Source organism: Cryptomeria japonica, chromosome 4, assembly GCF_030272615.1.
Source record: "Cryptomeria japonica chromosome 4, Sugi_1.0, whole genome shotgun sequence".
Lineage (NCBI taxonomy): Eukaryota > Viridiplantae > Streptophyta > Pinopsida > Cupressales > Cupressaceae > Cryptomeria > Cryptomeria japonica.
Window position 1 is genome coordinate 767,506,687 of NC_081408.1, and position 21,762 is coordinate 767,528,448.

Consider the following 21,762-nt stretch of genomic DNA (forward strand, 5'->3'; position numbering starts at 1 on the left):
TTTCCAGCCTTATATAATGAGTAATGAGCCATGCTCGGCTGTAGACAAATCTCGTCCACCTCTCTTTCCTTGTCTTCTCAAACTTGATAGCAAGATCCATGTCCATTAGCAGTTGCAAGTAATCTGATTTCATCTTTTCAAAAGCTTCTTTGATTGTGCCCAACTAAGTGCCAGTGACTCCACTTGTGACTCCCTTGCGTCTCTCCTCAATTTGAGTTTTCCAAGTAAGATTTTTGTATTTGTGATATTCATCTTCCCTTGTTAATACTTGCATAACTCTCTCCTCTATGAACAATAATTTGTCCTTCAAATCTTGCAATGCTAAAGGGTTTTGTTCAATTTCATCTAAGGTACATGAGCTATCACCCATTAAATTTTCTAATTGGTTATCAATAGTAAAAACATTATCAAACTCAATTGCCTCACTAGATGATAACATGCACTCTTCATAAAGCTCTACTGGGACAACTTTGTGATCGTGAGTGGATTTATCAAAGATATTTTTATCTTCACCTACTATATCAATAATGGCTTGCAAATCACCAATAAAGAGTTTTGAATACCCCTCACCTATAGATATTGGCTCTTCCTCCATAATATCAGCCTTAGTTGGATGGAAATAATTATCCCTTTTACTTTCATCATACACAGTAATAGGTGTATTCAAATCTGTAATTTATTTTGCTCCTTGTGAGTCATGATTCCATTCTCATCTGCATCTTTGTCCTCATCAGGTCACTTGGTTGTGATAGGTCGTTCTCCTTATTAACTCCACAATTATGATATGATGTCCAGGCCTCCTGACATGTGAAACAAATCTGCTCTCTTCTCATTTAGTTCTTACTCTTTTTTGGAGATCCTAAAATCTAAAAACCCAATGAACTTAGCTCCTCTTTAGACAATACTTCCTTGAATTTCTCAATTTTTCTATTCAACCAAACTTCTAAAGAGATCGTAGGTTGCAGTTGAAACATGCAACTCTCTTCTCCATATGCCTAACAAATCAAACCACAACTTCTTACAAACTTCATCATTCTCATCTAGGATTATGGATAAGATGTCGAACATATCTGACTTAACCTTCTCTCGATGACGTTTCCTGGTTACAACAATGAAACAATGAAATATTTGAATAATCAACTTATAAGATTCGAGATCCAACATTAGGTTGAATGACCTCGTCCTTGCTATAATTTGTAAAATTTTAGCCCTTACCAAAAGTAGGGGCTTTGACATTATATAACCCATGTAGACTCTCCACAATCAGTTGTAGAACCTCTTTCATTGTATCATCATCATAAGGTACTCAAAGTGTTATAACCCTCATGATCCTAGATAAGAAAGAAGTAACCACCAACTTAATTTCATCATCCAAATGCCTTAACCACCTATGTTATTTCAAGGTAGTAATTATAGGAGACGGAGCTAATTGCAATGCATTCCAAGGTAACTGCTCAACAAGGATCAAACAGTTTTCCACCCTTTTAAGCATGTTCATGACATCATCCTTAGATTGAAATTGATCACTGAGCTGAGTACTTGCTTCATAGAGTGATCTTGCCAAATGTTTAATATCTTCAGTTATCATGGTTCGAACTGAAAAACAAAACTCTGAATCTTCTTCCAATAGGCTAACAAAACTTTATCCCAGATGAGTACTACAATAAATAACACACTAATGTCCAACTCTGTTTGCTACTAAATACTGCACCAATCTGTCTTACTTCAATTCACAGACATTTTAACAAATTGTTGGCATAACGGTGAATATGAAAGTTTTCTGCAACTATTTTGAATGTTGTTGTGATTTCGGCATCTGTAATAGGCTCTCCGTATTTGCTACAATTTTCCCCCCATTCAATCTTGAGAGATTTTGTCAAACAGTTGTCCTACAAAAACCCTTTCTTCTGATTTCTTCCTTCTAATGTTCTTTGGTTTTGTTGATACATGGTACATTTCGAGTGTTTGGAGACCTTACATCTTAACATGGAGTACAATCAATAATTAATCATTGTTTCAATTTAAAATGCACCAACTGGATATCTATGAACAATTTCTATTGCAACTATTCCAAAATTTTCACAAATAGTCAAGAAAACGTGAGTTCTGGACTTGATTTTTGGAAGATAATAACATGAAGTATAATGACCAAATCAAAGAACCTGGAGATACCCCTGTGACTTGTTCAAATTACAGTGGTGACACTAGTGCAGTTACCAACAGCGAACAGATTTGTCTATGATCTCAGCATTGAATGGATCCAGTTCGCTAGACTCAACCCAAAACGTCTTCACTGGTTAGTCAAACAATAATGATTAGAACCACGCCCAACAATAAATATTCGTGCCCAGCTACCTAAATTGCCAGTTATAGATTTTGCTTTCAGGTTGGTAACACTTGTAGAGGAATCGCTATTCTCAGGCTAATATCAAATTATAAAGCCTACACATTCACTCCAGAGTTCGTGTGATCATCTCAAACTCCCCTACCTATAATAATCTCCCTACCTGGATGAATATAGTCGTCTCAAACTCCAGAGCCGTTAACAGTTTCACCAAAAGGAGGCAAACTCTTTGTAAAACAATTTTCACACATTCAGAGGAAAAACAACTCAGTTAATTCTTGTTTGCGCCACTAAGCACTCCATGTAACCATAACCTTCTTTTCATGTCCTGTAGATGTCCCATCTAGGTGCCCGGCAGCTCAATGGTCATGTCCAGGAATTTAAGTTGTTTGCCTATTCAGATTCCCACTAAATCCTGTACAAGAAGCTTAAAGAGATAACGCCTTTCATGAAGAGACGCTGTAGCCTATGTCCGATTCCTTCTATTCTCGTACTAGTTGAAGCGACCAAAAGACAACCAGCGATTCTGACAGCTTCCACAAATTCGCCAAAATGTGATAGACCTGGTTATCCAAACAACTCTTCTCCTAAATAATCAATTCACTCAAACACAAATGACAACGCACAACACCTGGTATATCTTAGTCGACGTTGTACCTTAACCCAAACGCTGACTGTGATCTTTGCTAGTGTTTGTGGCCCACAACCTGCCACAAACCACATGTCCCATGCCTCATTGATAATGCAACGTACGGTGCTTAAACTGGGCAATATTCATCCCATGAATTTCTGTCGCACTTCTCAAAACTGCAATCTCTGTGCATTCGCCGAAGGGTCACGCTACTGCAAAATCACCGAGTGCTTCAGTTTTTTCTTATTCATCACAGGCTAGCATGAAAACCAACTCTGGTACCACTATAATATTTCTTATGGATATTAATTTAGATTACTCTAAATTTATTTCACAAGAATTTCATGAACAATCTGCAAGAATTTAATCTCCAAAACATCCAATATTATGTAGACAAATTTCTATTTTAAAACTTTAATTGTAGTTTAGAACAAACTCTAAAAATCATATGAATGTTGCCATTAAATCTTCAGTAGAAGAAACAACAGAAATATTCAATCTTAGCCACGTAATTTACAATCAGATTGGAATTACGGACAATATGAATTTGAAGCACAAAGTGAGACACCTAAGTGATATATCCAACTGACAATGAGATTTCATCCACAGCCTCCAAGCTCGAGGGTTTACGTCCTCAAACCTGCTGAAAAGCCCAAGCTTCCCAGAATTTTCCAAGAGAGAACAATAACAAAGCATAAACCAAGTATACCAAAATGAGCCTCTTCGTGTACTTAAATAGCACATCCTTGTGACTCTTCTTCTCTTATCCTTTGCCTATCTCGTATAATTCTTCTTTAATAATAAAGTGACTTTATTTTATAATTTGATGTTGACATAAAGTCACTTAAATATGCTTTAATAAATAATTAAATTAAGTTGTCTTTAAAGTTATTATGTTTTGACAATTTAAAACTTAATTATTTAATTGATTTGGACTAATATCCAAAAAAGAGACATTACACAATACCATTGATAAGAAGAATAATCATGAGAAGATCATATTGATTTTGAATATCTACATGAAGCAACTCATGTTGAGAGAAGACAATATCAACTTTAGTTGCACGCATACATTCCAATAGAGAAGTCACATCATGTTGCCAAAGAATACCCAGTCATTTACTTTCCATGCCATGTTAGAAACAAAGAAATAGGTCCATCACGGTGCCAAAGAACAACCAGTCAATCATTTCCATGGCATCTTCATCACTGATTCTCCATTAAATATCATATCTTTTGTTGTTGTACTATCTTCAATATCGATTTATGATTTATGAGCTCTTGCCTGTCGTGGACTTCCTATGTCAGAAGCTTCATAGATAATATCACTTCCATCATTTAGTTTAACTGTGACCAACCATCACTCCAAAACATTAAGAACCCTCATCATTTTTCCATATTTTTATGAAAATGATATTGGCTGCATGTTGCTTGTAAAATTCAAATCAATGCTACTCGAATCATCTATACCATGTTCCATGCCTCCATAAATGAGAGAAGACCATCAGAATAGAACTAAAAGTACTAACATTTGACATTTTGCTTCCTCTAATAGAATTGTCTTCACTAACATTGCTATCAATAGAGAGATTATGCTTATACCAATATTAAAATTTTGCCCCCACCATATTGGTGTTCAACCTACAAATTCTATTTATTTATAATGCGGAGCTTTTGCAAATGTTGACACTTCTCAACCAATGCACCAAGAACTGTTGAAATGAAGCTACGGGTTGAACTTAATTTTCAAAGTTTTCTTGCACAATGGTTTGATAGTATGTGACCTCCAACATAGTTAAGCAATATAAATCAATGATATTTAATGGCTTGCATGAAGCCTTATCAAAATTTTAAGCAACTCTATTGATCGTCAATATATTGTTGCAGACTGCTACAAGTTTCCACACTTCACTGCAAATCTAAACATGGAGAGAAAATGCCATCTCAAGGCTTTGAAAAAATTTTCCAATAGAACTCACATAATTGCATCCAACACCCACAAAACTTTGCTGCAAATAAGAAAACAAAAGGCAATCTATTTAAAAATCTAAATACAACTTCCACTGCTCTATTGATCTTGTTTTTAACTCTTTTGCTAATTTCAGTAAGTGATTGGTATCCACATATGGATAATGTTGAAGTAGCTTAAGATTCATTATAAAACCACCAGCCAACAAGCGACTTCTTATGAAAAATGGCATATCACAACACTTCAACATTATGATAAGATGTCGCTTGTTGGCTGGTGGTTATACAATGAATCTTTAAGCTACAAGTCTTCATCATGTCTCTTAAGGAGTGTGGTCGAATTTGCAATTGTAGAATGTATGTCCACGACACTGTTATCCAATTGTTGACAAAAGTGATCTCGAAAGTCATTTAGCAAGTCAACAAAGAAAAAATATGTGTCAACTTCTATATTCACTACATTGGACTCATCCAGATCTATTTTGAATACATAGAACAATGGAGCTACAACTTCATTCATCTCTTGTGTTGAAAATGTTAGCTAGTTTGGATACCTGATTATCGAATTTTAATGTTGTCAAATGACAATTAAAATTCATGTGTATTATCTCAATTAAATTTTTTATTGTGTTGGACCCAAATGTAATGTGGGAAGCAATTAATTATGTTATTGGGTTGGACCCAAATGTAACATGGAAAGGCAATTCAATGACTATTGGGCTGGACCCAAATATCTAATGTGGGAAATGTATAATGACAATACAACATTATTTAATTGTCATGCAAGCCAACTTGAGGATGATTGGCACAAAAAGGGTGATATATAAACCACTTCAAAATGAAGTCATTTACAAACAATCATTTATCAAATTCTATCTGCTCTCCTAGCAACAATTCCCTCTCATGTGAACTTGTATAAGGCGATTGTGCAAAAACTCTTCAAGGTTGAATGTGGCAAAGTTGTCAAAGTTCTTCATAAGGCTCTTGAGCAAATCTGATCTGGAGATCTGCTCCTCCTCCTTATCATCTGCTATTAATAAAGGGTTGCATTCATCACTGATATCTTGAACAACAATCTGAGATAAGTCATTGCCTTGTAAACTGTCTATATTTGAGATAATACATATCACATTTAAAGGCTAGGTTTTTCACCTCTAAGAGGGAGGCTTTCCTAGGCTATTGGTGTCTTGTGTCTTGTGTTTTATTGTTGTTATTGTTTATTCACAAGCTGATTATAATCTAATTGGTTAAATTAACATTTGATTGCTTAAAATTAACACCTTGCACATATCTAATTCTCAGGTTAAGTTTTGCAAAAATGAGCAATATATCTTTCAATAATTCCTGATTTGAAATTGCCGAATTAGAATCTCTAAAAAAATGCACATCTGGATGTGTACGTTTCACATCATGTTTTGTATCCTAGAAGAACTGATTACAGATATTGCTTTGGATGTGTACATTTCACATCATTCTTTGTATCCTGGAAGAACTGATTACAGATACTGCTTTTCCCAAGACTCAGTGGATGTTCTTCATGGGTGATTTAAAGTCTTCTAAGAATTCCACTTCCATCCTTCTTGTTACTTTTCAAGGATTAACAAGAAGCTCCTCCATGGCATGATTTTCTCAAATTTAAGCGCTGAAGATCAAACCCTAAGACCATCAAATACTTTGCATGCATGCTTCATAATACAAATAGCTCGAAATGTGATATAAAAACTAGACAAACAAATAAGAAAAGTCAATAAATTTTGCCTTTTTGAAAAAGATAGCTCCTCGCTAGCCCTCAAGCTTATTTTGGCTTGATTATAATTTGTTGATGATTTAAATAATATAACATTAATACAAAATTTATCTAGGGCTGATAAATCATATAACCCAAATACCAAAAACTTTTCCATATAAGTGAACTGAAACTGGAGGCCATAAACACTGCAAAGATTTAACATTAATCACACTGAAGCCTGTAATTTAGTCTCTCACCAATCTGGAAGAATTAAATCTTACAACCCCATATGGGAGTTGGGCCTTTGGCTATCCGACCAAAAAATAAATTCATTTTTAATCAAGAACCTCTCAGATTGCCACAAATCTAGAAGTTGTTGCATTTGGGCTCAAAATATCATCTGGGTTGCTCTAGAATCTTGATATCTGAAACATTTTCCTAGATCATTTTTGACCATTTGATAGTCATAAATACATTGAAACTTAAAAGAAACTAGACAACCATACTACTATATGTCTTGAAAAACTTTCTATCAAACGGTTTTGGAAGAAAATCAGCAGGTTGCAAGATTTCAATCTTCAATGTCGAGGTCTTGGATAAATGCAACAGGGATCAAACCTAGACTCTATCATCGGAAAGTGAATAGGCACTAAAACTTGCCAAATTAAAGATACCAACAAATCATTCCAAAACCTTGACATTTACACCTCTTAATTATGAGAGACTGGTTCTTGTGTATCATTATTCATGAATGATGACTCAATGATTTTGATTTATATCATAATTTGGCTTGAAATGAAAAAATTGATGAGATCAAGGGGCTCTATAATGAATGGTTCGTAAGACACAACACTTCTGAACACCTTGCAAACTAAGGTCGGGTCCCATGGAGGGGGGCTTGCTTAAAAATAGAGCTAAGGCTGATGAGAATTTTTAGAAAAATTTTAAATATGGTGGTCCCATGAATGTTGTTGTGCAAACCAGCTTAAAATTTGAACTACTAAATTCAAGGAAGTTTGAGCACAAAAAAGATAAAATTAATTAAATAAATGTCATTTTCCCTCTTCATTTGATTTTGGTGAGAAATGGAATGTGCAAATTATTGACAAGTGGCAAACAAAGTTCCTAAGCTGGTGGGGCAATTTCTAGCACCACCCTTTTTTTATCTGCTTCCTAAAAAGTAGGGGCTCCTTTTTTGGGGGGAAAGATTCTAAATAATCCTGTAGAGGAAAAAAAATTGCTCATGGGACCATTTTTTCCTTCAAAATAGAGCCTAAGCCCCTCCCATGGGACCCCAGCTTAAGTGGGCTTAATCTTGGAGAAAATGGAGTAGTACTGGAATGAGCAACCTTTCAAGAAGGCCCAATATTTCACCTCTGTGAGTATCACCTAGATGCAATGAGTGCTAAGCGTACCATTCATTCTCATGAGAGATGGCTTATTGTGAGGCACTACTCATGAAACATAAGTCAATGAGTTTGACTCATAAATTACACAATTGAATCATAATTAGCAATATCATAATTTGACTCTCTATGAAAAATATCTCCTACTTATCAACTTATTAGCTTCAGTGACTCTATATAATAAATGATTCAAAAGGCACAACACTTGTGAAGGTTTTGCAAATGGAGTGGCAAGCTAAATGGGTTTAACCTTAGAGGAAACTGTTGGCATATGTGCAGAGTTTGATGACATGATGATATTGTATATTCTCATTGATGTCAATATGTTGAAGTATGAACCGGTATATTGAAGTAAGCAAACTAGCAAGAGAACCGGTATGATGATGTGAACCGGTATATGTGAAAAAGTGAACCGGTATGTTGGTTCAAGTGAAGCGGTATGTTGAAGTGTGAACCGGTATGATGGTATGAACCGGTATATTTAAAGTTTTGTATCGGGGTTTGATTTGATATGACTACCGGCTGGTAGTCTCAGCTTCAGGATTTATGGTTGATGCATTTCAAGTCTGTTTGATTCAACTGACGATATTCTATGATCAGTTAGCATGAAAATGAAGATCAGATCATGTTGCCACGTTAGCCTTGTGCGCGTGAAGGATTTCCTTGAGGATCTTGCATGAAGAAGATTGATCCTATCTACCTCGAGAATGTGCAAAGTCTCAATAAACGGTGGAGAGCGCATGATGGGTTATTTGCTTCCAGAAGCGGCAAAGAACGAACGATGGAGAACGTCTTGAGATTTGTTCAAGATTGTTTTATTCTATGCAATGTGTTTGAATGATCAGGATTGAACCGACTATATTGATAACCTAAATGTTTAGGGTTTAGGGTTTATGCTACCGACCTATCCGTTTCCTATAAGGTCAATGATGATTTACATTGTGAAGTTGTTGGCAAATGTTATGTGTGTATCTAAGTGAAGAGATACTTGATTCTTTCCAGACTGGTGCAATGAGTTGAGATCTGCAGAGTGTGATTGCAGATGTGAAGGAACTAAAGTGGATATGTCTTGGCATTGAGTGTTGTTATTAGATCAGTGTATTACCTGTTGACTTCAAACCATTTCAGCGGTTGAAAAATCCCTTTAACGGGTGGCTTTAACAAGCTTTTTATAAATCCTTTAACAGGGTGACTCAAAATCATTGAGTTCTCAAAATCCTCTTCCAAGGTAACCTTTAACCGGGTGATCCCTAGCAGGATCGGTTCCTAGCAGAACCTATTGTAAAGTCCTTAACCGGACTAGACTCCTAACATAGTGGACTTCAGAAGAGTTCAAGAACAACTTGTGGGTATTCATCCCCACCGTGGTTTTTCCCATTTTGGTTTCCATGTGAAAAATCAGTGTGTTATGTGTGATGTTTTTTCATGTGATGTCTTAGTGTTTTCTGTTAAGTGGTAAACCATGTTGATCCAGTAGTCATTATATTTCTGATGATGTATTACTTGTCTAAGCATATGGGTGAAGTGGAAATGAGATATTAGGTTGTGTGAAGATCTAAGTGTTACCAGTTTATGTGTTTCACAGTCTTATTGTGTTTTACCGGTAGTGCCTTGATTTAGATAGGTGATGTTGTTTACCAATTAGTGCAGTCTTTGCAGTCAAAGTGGTTTAAGGAAGTTTTTGTCTATACTGATTCAACCCCCCCCCCCCACCCCTCAGTATTTGTTGAGTATATATGGGTAAGTGCACAAAGATGGTGGTCAAAAAGGGGGTATAAGTGGACACTTTTTTTCTGAAATCGGGTGAACCTGAACTTGGAGGCAAAATTTGAAAGTCATCCACTCAAGATATGAAGATAATCAAAGAACAAATATTGTAGTACTCTGAATCTGGTTTCCAAACTACTGAAATTTTTCAAAATTGGATAAGATTAAGGGGGTCAAATCCTTCGCGCACGAAAAATTGACCCTGATTTCATCTAAAAAACATAACATAGTGTCTCACGTGTGCATCAAAAAAGTCATAGTTAGATTTAGTATTTTGACAAATCCTTTGGCAGAAAGATATTTAAGAGTGAGCACTAGAAGATGTGTAGTTTTTGTAATTTTTTGTTGAGTATGTTTTTTTTAATGATTTTTCCAATCGAGCACATCCTTAAAATTAGGTACATGTTCGTGCGTGAAGCATAAGTTGCACTAAACAAATCGAAAATACAATTTTTTTAAAAAAAAATTGTAAATAATCAAGTGCACTACAATAATATATAAATTTTTTTAAATTTGGATAAGTATATCAAAAGTTATTCAAAAAATGGTGCACCTATGTCTGTGAGAACTATGGAGACACTGGTAAAATAAATTCAATAATAATATGGTATTGTTGTTCAAATTGAAAAAGAATTATATGGTTAGAAAGCTCAGAAGATGGGTAAAAATATGGTGGAAATTTTAGAAATACCCACTTGTTGAAGTGTAAACCTAATGATGACAAAGTCGATAAACCAAGTTGATAAAATGAAACACGTCAAAAATGGGAGAAATGGAGGGAAATCAAACTTCCAAACCATAGCTTTGTCATCCAGGCCTATTTCCAAGCCTAAACAGTCAAAAGCGCGTATGGGGTACTTATGGTTTAAAAAGTGCGTATGGGTTACTTATAGTGTAAGCGGCACTTACGCGCTTGTTTCCCTATAAACAGTGCGTACATGCTAACTTTACTATAAACGGCATGTACGCGCTATTGTATAATATGATATTCTATATATAACATGTGTATATACATATAATATATGTAATATATAATATGTGTATAATATGATATTGTATATATAATATGTTTATATACATATAATATATGTATATATATAATATGTGTAATATGATATTGTATATATAATATGTTTATATACATATAATATGTATATATATAATATATTAAACATATATATACACATGTAAGTGTATTGTCTCCCCCTCTCAAATGCATACAAGGTGCCTCTCTCTCTCTCTCTCTCTCTCTCTCTCTCTCTCTCCATACCCCATCCCTCTTTCTCTTCTTCTCTCCCTCCCTCCCTCCATACCCCACTACAACTGTGTCTGCACTTCTATAGAAGTAAGTGAATTTATTTCTTGTCTGCAACTTCCTCTTTGATTTTTATCATGTATGCTCTCTTAAGAAAATTGACTGATGGATTTGTGTGTGTATATTGAATAGGAGGAATAGGGTTTGAAATTGAACCACGGGTGTATTACTGTGACAAACAAGGAAACCTGTAGCAATATTCTTCTCAAATGTGTTTTTAATGAGCAGAGTAGATGTGGAAAATAATGTCAACAAAGCAACATGATGAGTCAAAGTACCTACAATATGTTTTTCAGAAGGAAACAACAGGTAGGAAGAGAAAGAGGGAGAGTAACACAAATGATGTCATGTAGAATGATAGTGGTGAGTATGCGAGAGTTCCCATGTTGTTACACAATGCCTGTCACCTAAAGAAATTAAAGTTTGTTGTATGCATGGCAGTGGTAGTATATGATGATCATCACTTGTTAAATAGCTTGGAACGATACATTCCCATGAAAGAAATCAAGTATGTAATTCTTATAGTCACAATCAAGATCGGTCTTATAACCTTGCAAATTGAATAGCATCATATGTTTTAGAACTTAGGCAGTACTCTTAGGGTTAGGTCAAGCTCTTACACTTGTTTTTAGCGAAGCCTTGTTGTTTGTTCGCTTGGAGTCTCAATGATTGATGGATTTGTGTGTGTATATTGAATAAGAGGAATAGGGTTTGAAATTGAACCATGGGTGTATTACCGTGACAAACAAGGAAACCTGTAGCAATATTCTTCTCGAATGTGTTTTTAATGAGCAGATCAGATGTGGGAAATAGTGTCAACAAAGCAACATGATGAGTCAGAGTACCTGCAATATGTTTTTCAGAAGGAAACAATAGGTAGGAAGAGAAAGAGGGAGAGTAACACAGATGATGTCCTGTAGAATGATAGTGGTGGGTATGCAAGAGTTCCCATGTTGTTACACAACACCTGTCACCTAAAGAAATAAAAGTTTGTTGTATGCACGACAGTGGTAGTATATGAAGATCATCACTTGTCAAACAGCTTGGAATGATACATATAATCCAGTTTTAGAGCTTTATTTATTACAGGCTTCTATTTTGTACTTTGAATTGTTCAAACTATATAGGTTGCCAATATAGGAAATAAGGGACTATGGTGCACGGGCACTTAGCAATTTTTGTTGAGTTTGTTTCCAGGATTGTGGAATCATGTTTTTATTTTTGTAATAAGTCCAAGAGGCCATTGAGTGTGTGCTCAAATGATTGTAAGGGCCCTAAGAGTCTTTGTTTGGCCATTGTTGGCATATGAACTCTTAAGGGTGCCAGGTAGAGCACTTAATAGGATAAGTTTTTTTTGGTTAATGTAGGTTAGCTAATGTTGTTTTGAGTTTGTTAAGGTCATATGAGTCATTTGAAAGTAAACAATTTTGGGTTTGAGAAAATTTGCTCACCTATGCAACAAATTGCAAAATTTGCAAAAGTTGCAAAAGTTGCAAAAGGTGCAAAAGTTGCAAAAGTTGCAAAAGGTGCAAAACTTGTAAAAGTTGCTCACAACAACTTTGCAACATTTTCAGACACCAATGGTTAGTTGGTTGACACAATTAATAAAGGATATTTCCTGCACATATTATTAATGCAATTTTTTCTTTCCTTTAATTCTCAAAATATGAAAAACTAACTGTCATCTTTTTTGGGAAAACAAACATTCAATCCAACAATCGTCAGGTCACAAAGAAACTATCGGACTAATGGCTTAATGTTTCCAAACTGATAAGAAGTTTATAACTACCACCCATTGACACTAAGGTCATAACACAACCAAGGCCCAAATTACACATAAACTGCATTGACCATGAATACGTTGCATTCAATGTAAGAGGCACAATGCCTGTTTTGTTCAAGCAAACAAGAAGTAAACCAAAATCAAAGAACAAATGCTAAAAATAGAAGAGAGGGATGGAGATGCCCTTGCATCAGACTCCCTAGGAAGAAAGAAAATCATGAGCTACTACTCATGAAGTATTCCATAAAATGACCCAACTTAAGCATGTCAAACTCAATCAGCTAAGAGGCATCCTCAAGAGAATGATCTTTCCATTTGACCAAGTAGAAAAAGTATTCATGCTGGCAGGTTTTCTTTAACAGTTGTTTATCCAAAATACAATCTATACTTTACGAAGGGAAAGAATTTATTTGTAGTTCCTGAGGGACTAATTTGTTTGCATCTATCATACCTTCATTCACACTCCCTTTATAGGGATATAAATCTACTATATTGAAGATGGGAGAGATGCCCAAATCTGAAGACAAAGCTATCTCATAATCATTGGTAAAAATAATTCCTAGTATTCAACAAGGACCAACCTTCTTCATGTGAAGTTTATTGTACATCCCAGTAGGAAACCTCTCCTTTTGAACATGATCCAAGACAAGGTCTCCAACCTGAAAAATGAATTTCTCTCTATTTCTTGTCAATATGTTATTTATACCACTAATTTCTTATTTCAATGTTCATATTCATTGCTTCCTGTAGATCATGGATGGCTATAGAAAAATCTTCACCATTTGTAGTGTGTTTCTCCATCCCACCATGATCTCTAAGTTCAAACATATCCTATAGGTGCATTATATATAAAATATATAATGAACCAAACCTTGTACTTTTGTTTGGAGAATCACTATAAGTGAACTATGTTTGTTCTAATACTAGATCCTAACTACCAGGTGTTTTCCCATCAAGACGCCTTAGCATATTACCAAGACTCTTGTTTACAACCCCAGTTTGACAATCCATTTGTGGATTCTAAGTAGAACTGAAACACAAATTAGTTTCCAACCTCTTCCAATGTGTCCTCCAAAAATGTCCCACAAACTTTGAATTGTGATCGAATACTATACTTGTTCTATCCAAAAACAAATGGTATGCACAACTTGTTATCCTTGAACAACAAGCCCTCCTATGGCATATAATCTATCTATGGTCCTCTATCTCTACTGATAGGACTAATGTAATCTTTGAATGCTTCCTTCAAATTGGCATCATCTTCCCACAACTCCTTCAATCTTTCAAAACCAACTATATTCGTTTGTATTTCTTGCAACAATAAATTCTTCCTTCTTAATGCATCATCAACCCTATTTATTTTCCCAATTTTATGGTTCAATACAAAGTTAAATTTTTTAAGATATTCTATCCATTTAGCATGCCTTTGATTTAACTTATGCTGAATATTTATGAATTGTAAAGCATGATTATCAGTATACACCACAAATCATATAGGAAACAAGTAATGTCTCCATTTCTTCAATGATTGTACCAAGGCATAAAAGTCAATATCACAAGATGAATACTTTGTCTTAGCCTCATTCAACTTTTCCCTAAGTAAGCCACTGGTTTCCATTCTTTACTGAGAACAACCCCAATAGCTAAACCACTAGAATCACACTCAACTTGAAACACTTTATCAAAATCAGGTAAAACAAGGATAGGCTTCTCAATAACCTTTTTTTTAAGAAATATAAAACTTTCTTTAGCACTTTTATTCCATCCAAATGGTCTTTTACTTCTCCTAATAGTTTCAATAATTGGAGCAACAACATGACTAAAATTCCTTATAAATTTATGATAAAAAATAGCAAGAACATGAAAAATCCTTACCTCCATTGCACTTCTTGGTGTAGGAAAATCAAGAATGGCCTAGACCTTTTCTTCACCAATTTTTAAGCCATCTTTGGATACCTTAAATCCCAAGTAGATTAGTTCAGTCTCCAAAAAACATACAATTCTTGATGTTGATCTGCAATTTCTCCTCATGCAATCTCCTTATTACCATCCTCAAATGCTCCGGTCTATGTTCCTCCTTTAATCTACTAAAAACCAAAATATGATCATCCAAATATACGATCACAAACTTCCCAAGGAAAAATTTCAATACCTTATTCAACAGTCTCATAAAAGTAGTAGGTGTATTAGAGAGTCCAAATGACATGACCAACCACTCGTAAAGACCATCATTAGTCTTAAATGTTGTCTTCCACTCATCTCCAGATCTGATCCTAATATAATGGTAACCACTTTTAAAATCCATTTTGGAAATTTACATAGAGCCACTCAAACAATCCATTGTATCCTCAATTTGAGGAATAAGAATTCTATATCTAATTTTTATCTTACTAATAGCCCTAAAATTTGTGCGCATTCACCACTCAGCTTCCTTTTTTGGTACTAAAATGGTAGGAACAACACAAGGGCTAAGACTTTCCCTTATCAAACCTTTCTGAAGTAGCTCTTCAACTTTCCTTCTAATCTCCTCATTCTCCTTAGGTGTTAACTTATATTGAGCCTTATTTGGAAGGATAGCCTCGGGAATCAGATCCATGTGATGACTTATGCTTCTAATAGGTGGCAATGCATCCAGCAACTCTATTGCAACAATGTCTTTGTACTTCTCCAAAATGGACCTTGTATTTCTTGAGGTAATTCTTCCAATCTTGTTGAAGTAAGGACAAGCTTGGGCTTAAGTACCAAAGCACGAGTAAACTCTTTTTCCTTCATGGCCTAAATGAATTCATTTCCACTCACCAACATAACTTTCCTACTACTACAACCACTACTGTCTCCTTCTTTCTCTTGGAGAGGCATTAAGATATGTTTAACTCCATCCTTCTCTATGGTATAAGTGTTCTCACTTCTTTCATGCACCGCTTTCCTATCAAATTACGATGATCTTCTGAGAAATACATGGCACACATCAATGGCCATTATATCACATAATACACTATATTTATAACCACCAATCTGAAAATGAACACAAGCCTACTGACTTATCGGCAATTGATGCCCTTTCTACAACCATGACACCTTTTACTAGCTATGCCCATATTGGTTGCTCTTGAAGCATTTCCCATTGAACTCTCTTCCTTTACCTTATGAACCTCATCTTCCATATGATCTTCCTTTATTTTGATATCGTCCTCTATCATTACTAGCTACTCTACTACAATGGTGGGTGTTACCAACAATAATATTTAAGTCGCGTCGCCTTAACTAGCAAGGAAAGGAAAGGGCGAAAAAGGCAAGTAACAAAAAACCAATTTTGGGATTACTCGTCATTAAGAGACAAGTCCTTCAAAATAATGGCATGAGCCTACATCAAGATTTCATGCAAGTGGATTCAAATTTTGAAATCATTAGCATACGCACCCATCCCCGCCAACTTGTTTGTCGCACAGTTGCCTTCCTGTCTCACATGGCAAAACCTGATGTCTCCTCATGAAGTAAGGAGAGAATTAGACTTGGCAATGAGATGGTTGGATTTCCAATCCAATTTTGTTGCCCCTTTGAGCATCATGATGGTGTTTCTAGAGTCACCTTCAACAATGATGTGTTTAAGTCCCTTATTCCTAGCTGTGATCAACCAATGGTAAATAGTTGTCACTTCAGCCATGCTTGAAGTTTGAATTCTATAATCTTCCACATAGTCAAGGATGAGGCTACCACATGAGTCTCAAATCACTCCACCCCCTCCCACTTGACCGGGTTGCCCCTAGATGACCCATCAAAATTCAGCTTCAACCAAACAATAGCGGGAAGGTCCATGATCTAATCCAAAAGTTAATGTACTAAACATACATAATTAAATTCTAATAAAATATTTATTTAATTAAAATTAAAATTAAAACTCCAAATCCCCTTAAAAACCTTTAATCAAAATTAATTATTTTTAATAAATAAAACTCAAAATATTACATCTAATTGCCGAGCATGATTAATACTAATGTAGTTTTTGAATAATGCCTTTTCATTGTCCACTTCATAAATCAATGTGCCAAACACTATTCGAGAAAAATTCGAAGTTAGTACATCACGTAAAAACCATGAGTTAGTTCGGTCACAAAAAGACCCTACTAAATATATCATTTTTCAGTATGGAGAATGTCTTATGAATGAAGGAAAAGTTTTAAATCTCATTAAAAATATATCATTTTTAACATTATCTGACAACTGGCTCATCTGGTATTTTACAATTTCATGTACTCTCTCATCTTTTGTACTAATATAAAGAGCATAAATAAAGTTTTTAGGCTTAGAAGGTTAAATGGGCTCTCGAAAGGGAAATGCCTAAACTAGCTCAGCTTAATCAAAACCCATTACATTTTAAAGCTTCACTTAGCTTACGAGTATGTTCAGTAAACAGGGTTTACAATGTAGTTGAATATTTTCTCTCTGTCTCGATATAATTTTCTGTTGTTTTACCCTTTCCTTGCTTGTTTAAAATATAAATGAGTTATATTTGTAACAGTTTCTCTCTTTTTATTTCCCTAAAAATTAGAGGTCTGCGCTCAAGACTAGACCATTATCTCAAAGTGAGTCTTGTCTTGAATATTTCTCTTAGCTTGAATATTTCTTCAAATCTCTAATATTTATAGACAGTGCAAAAGTCTTGGTTTAATTTGAATATATACTACTTTGCAGATATGAGGACCGAGAGAAAATCAACTCGATCGAACTGGCTATTTGTCCAATTTCACTTCAATTCTCAATGCACAAAAACCCAATCATATGAATTTTGTTATATTTTTGTAAATAACACATCATTATAAAATGCAATGAAGAAAGTTGAATTATACTACTTTAATAGACATAAAAAAAAATCTACCCATTTTTTAAATGATTAAACAACTCTTACATATTTTTAAATATAATATTATATCTTTCATGTCTTAATATCTAATATTCAATAATATCTATTAACAAAAGAATGTCATAACCAATTAAAAGTATCATTAAATACATTCAAAATATGTAATTGATGAAAGAAAAGAATAGTGAATAACTCACACAAAATTTGGTTTAGATTGACCATACTAACACCTCAAGTTTTCTTGCATTCACTTTACCAAAACCCATATCTAAAATGTCATTGACGTAAAATTTATAAACACAAAACAAAGTTTGCTTAGGAAAGAAAGCAACGTATTCAAAATCGGTTCAGATGGTAAATGAAATATAGCTTTAAAAATTTAGGAATGAACTTAAATAGGGTAAAAGGGATGGCCTCATCCACAATATTAAACTATTTACTATTTACATTTTGCTTGCCTTTTTTTTTCATAATTTAGCTATTTCATTACATTTAGAAGTCGTCTGAACATAATAATGTGGAAATAAAAATCTTTAAATATTGATTAAATATTAAAAAAATTAAAATATTATTATATTTTTAATAATTTATAGTATTATATTAATTATATTTATAATCTTATATATATATATGAAGGGGTAAAAACTTTATTAAGAATTAGAAAAGAGTACTACAATCACAACTAGGGGACCCAGCCCCAAAAACTTAAGAATCAAAACTATAAATCCAAGAACAAAACCAACTATCTTCCAGATTCCTATCCTCCTCAAGGAGTTGATCCAAATCCTGACGTAACTCAAGGACATCTGCATCCAATCCTCAATCTTCCAGCCATCATCATGCTCGGAAGCCAATTTGGCCAAACAGTCAGCTACTTGATTCCACTCCCTCAGAATATGAACAAATGAAACCTCCTCCATTTAGCAACTAACCTGAAGAACTCGCTGAACAACCAAGGCTAACTGCCAATTAATATCAGACCTTATCTTAATCAACAAGTTAATCAAGATCTAAGAATTAGCCTCACAAATAACCCTTCGCCATCCCAAGGCACAAGCCCTCTCTACATCATAAAGAATTGCCAAACCCTCCATGAGATTAACAATCTTCTCCCCCTCATGAACTGAGAAAATATATATCATCAAACCCTCTACATCCCTAGCAGCCCCACCAATCCTAGCAGGTCTAGGGTTGCCTCTAGAAGAACCATCAGTGTTGATTCTCAAAACACCAGCTGGAGGAGGTAGTCACCGACCCATCCTCTGCACTCTCCTGTACCCAATCTTGTATCTCTTGAAACCTCCATAAAATGACTAAATCCCTTGTAGACCAAGTCTTTCCATCAACTGTGCATCCCCTTTCCCCAAGGGGAAAACCACTTCACTCTTAGGTGCAACCATCTCTTGTATCATACCTAACATGCACATCCACTCTTGCTGACCTATCAAATTCACACCATAAAATATCCTAGGATTTCGCTCCAACCAAATTTGCCATAGAAGAAAAGTAGGTCCAACATACCAGACATCCTACAAAAAGGAGGTCATCAAGGGGGGCCTTCCCATACTATCCCAGAACTCCACCAAAGAGGAAGCATGAACACAAGGTTGTCTCCAAACTTCCCACCACCAATGCCAAAGTTGCATAACAAAGGAGCACCTGATGGACAAGTGCAAGGAATCTTCCTCGTCTTTCCTACATAGAACACAAATAGAAGGCCCTTGAAAACCATGTTTACGTATATTATCCCAAGTCAAGCAACTATTCCAAGCCAAAGTCTAGACAGAAATTAGATTTTGACCACAAGATCTTATTCCACACCCTCTTCCACCAATTAACCTCTGCCCTAGCTAGCTTTTGAGCCAATAACCCCTGATAACCAGAAGCAACAAAGTAGATCCTCTTAGAATTATGGGTCCATGCCTGAATGTCTTCTTCCGGGAGAGAACTACAATGCCTACTACACAAAATCTTGTGAAGCTCAACACTCTCCTCTTGCATTCCCATATCTAGCCACTTAGCGAGATCCTTCCAACAAGCCCTCACCAAATAGTCATAAAAGGAGAAGGACTTGAATTCACTCACCCTATCCCAACCAGCTACAAGAAATCTTTAGCGCAAAGGAATCAAGTGAGGAAACTGTGAGGTAAGAGGAGGGAAACCATCCCAAGAATCTGACCAAAAAAGGGCTTCAGTACCCCACCTACAGATCCAAATAAACCATCCTTGATGAGGTTTTCACGCTTCTACAAAGTATTCCAAATCACCAAACCTTTCCCCACAAGAGGGTATCTAGGAATATCATAATGAGGAGCTCCAGGAAAATATTTATGAGCAATTATTCTAGCCCACAAATGATCTTGCTCCACACACCATCTCCAGAAAAGCTTAGCAAACACAACTTCTCTGAACAATGTTGATTGACTGAGCCCCAACCCTCCATATTGCTTTGGACTGCACACATCTTCCCACATTACCAAGATCCACTTGGAGGACCCCAATCATCCTCCCCATAAAAACTCTCTCTCCAAAGAATCCAACTCCTTAAGGAACCCCACCAGAGCCACCTAAAGCATACACCTATAAGTAGGGAGATTCTTCGCAATCGGCTTTAGAAGATGAACCCGCCCAGCAAAAGATAGCCATCTATGTGTCCAATGAGTGAATTTCATCCAGAACTTGTCAATAATACCCTGCCAAGAACCCTTGGGAAGACGACCAACAGATATTCAAATACCCAAATAAGTAAAAGGAATGGTCCCAACCTGAAACCTCAATATATTAGCAATTCTTCTCTAGATGGGTACTAGAGTATTGAAGAAAAAAATGGAGGATTTATCCTCATTAATCAATTGTCTTGAAGCCACAAGATATATGTCCACCAACTACCTTAAAGAAGTAGCCTCCCTAGCAGTAGCCATGCCCATCAAGGCAGTATCATCAACAAACTACAAATGAGACTGCAAAAGCAAATCTCCACCCCAGCACCTGAATGATGCCTAACTCAACATTTCTTTTCAACAAATGTCCAAGCCCCTCAACAAGAAGTAGAAATAAGTATGGGCAGAGAGGATCCCCTTAGCGTATACTCCTAGAAGCCCCAAAAAAGATCATAGTGGTCTCCATTTATCAACACTGAGAAGGACACTAAAGTAAAACAACTCATGACCCATTGGATCCACTCCTCACAAAACCAAAAAGCAACCAAGATCTTACGCAGGAAGGACCATTTAACTCTGTCATAAGCTTTATCCATATCCAACTTTATGAACATCATCTTCTTGTGGGAGCTAGCCATGGAATGAATAGTCTCTGTAGCAATAACAACTCCATCCAGAATTTTTCGACCCTCAACAAATCCACTATGTTCCTTTGAGATTAACCCCTTAAGCCACTTCTTCAACCTCTCAGCCATTAATTTTGAAATAATTTCATATGTCACATTGCAAAGGGAAATAGGTTGAAACCAAGTTAGCCTATTCGCCCTTTCACACTTGGGAATGAGAGCAATGAAAGTAGAATTAAAAGCTCTTAACATCTATTTTCTCTTCTCAAACTCCTGGACAACCACCAAAAGATCCAACTTTATAATTTCCCAGAATTCTTGAAAAAAACTCTATCAAGAAACCATCAAACCAGGAGCTTTCCCTCTCTTAATCTGAAACACAATCCCCTCCAGCTCATCAAGAGAAATCTCTCTCATTAGATACTCAATTCTTATTAAGTTCTGATTAAGTTCTGATTAATTTTTTATAATTTCCCAAAATTCTTGAAAAAAACTCTATCAAGAAACCATCAAACCAAGAGCTTTCCCTCTCTTAATCTGAAACACAATCCCCTCTAGCTCATCAAGAGAAATCTCTCTCATTAGATACTCAATTCTAATTTAATTCTAATTAAGTTTTGATTTTTTTTTTTTTGTGTGCATGTAGGTACATCTTGTAACTGCTTTTAATGG

The 21,762-nt window shown here is 35.4% G+C and overlaps 1 pseudogene; it reads right to left on the reverse strand.

The window, feature by feature from the left end:
* Positions 1-5,014: 5,014 nt before the first annotated feature.
* Positions 5,015-6,895, reverse strand: LOC131041657 (uncharacterized; annotated as a pseudogene).
* Positions 6,896-21,762: the final 14,867 nt, after the last annotated feature.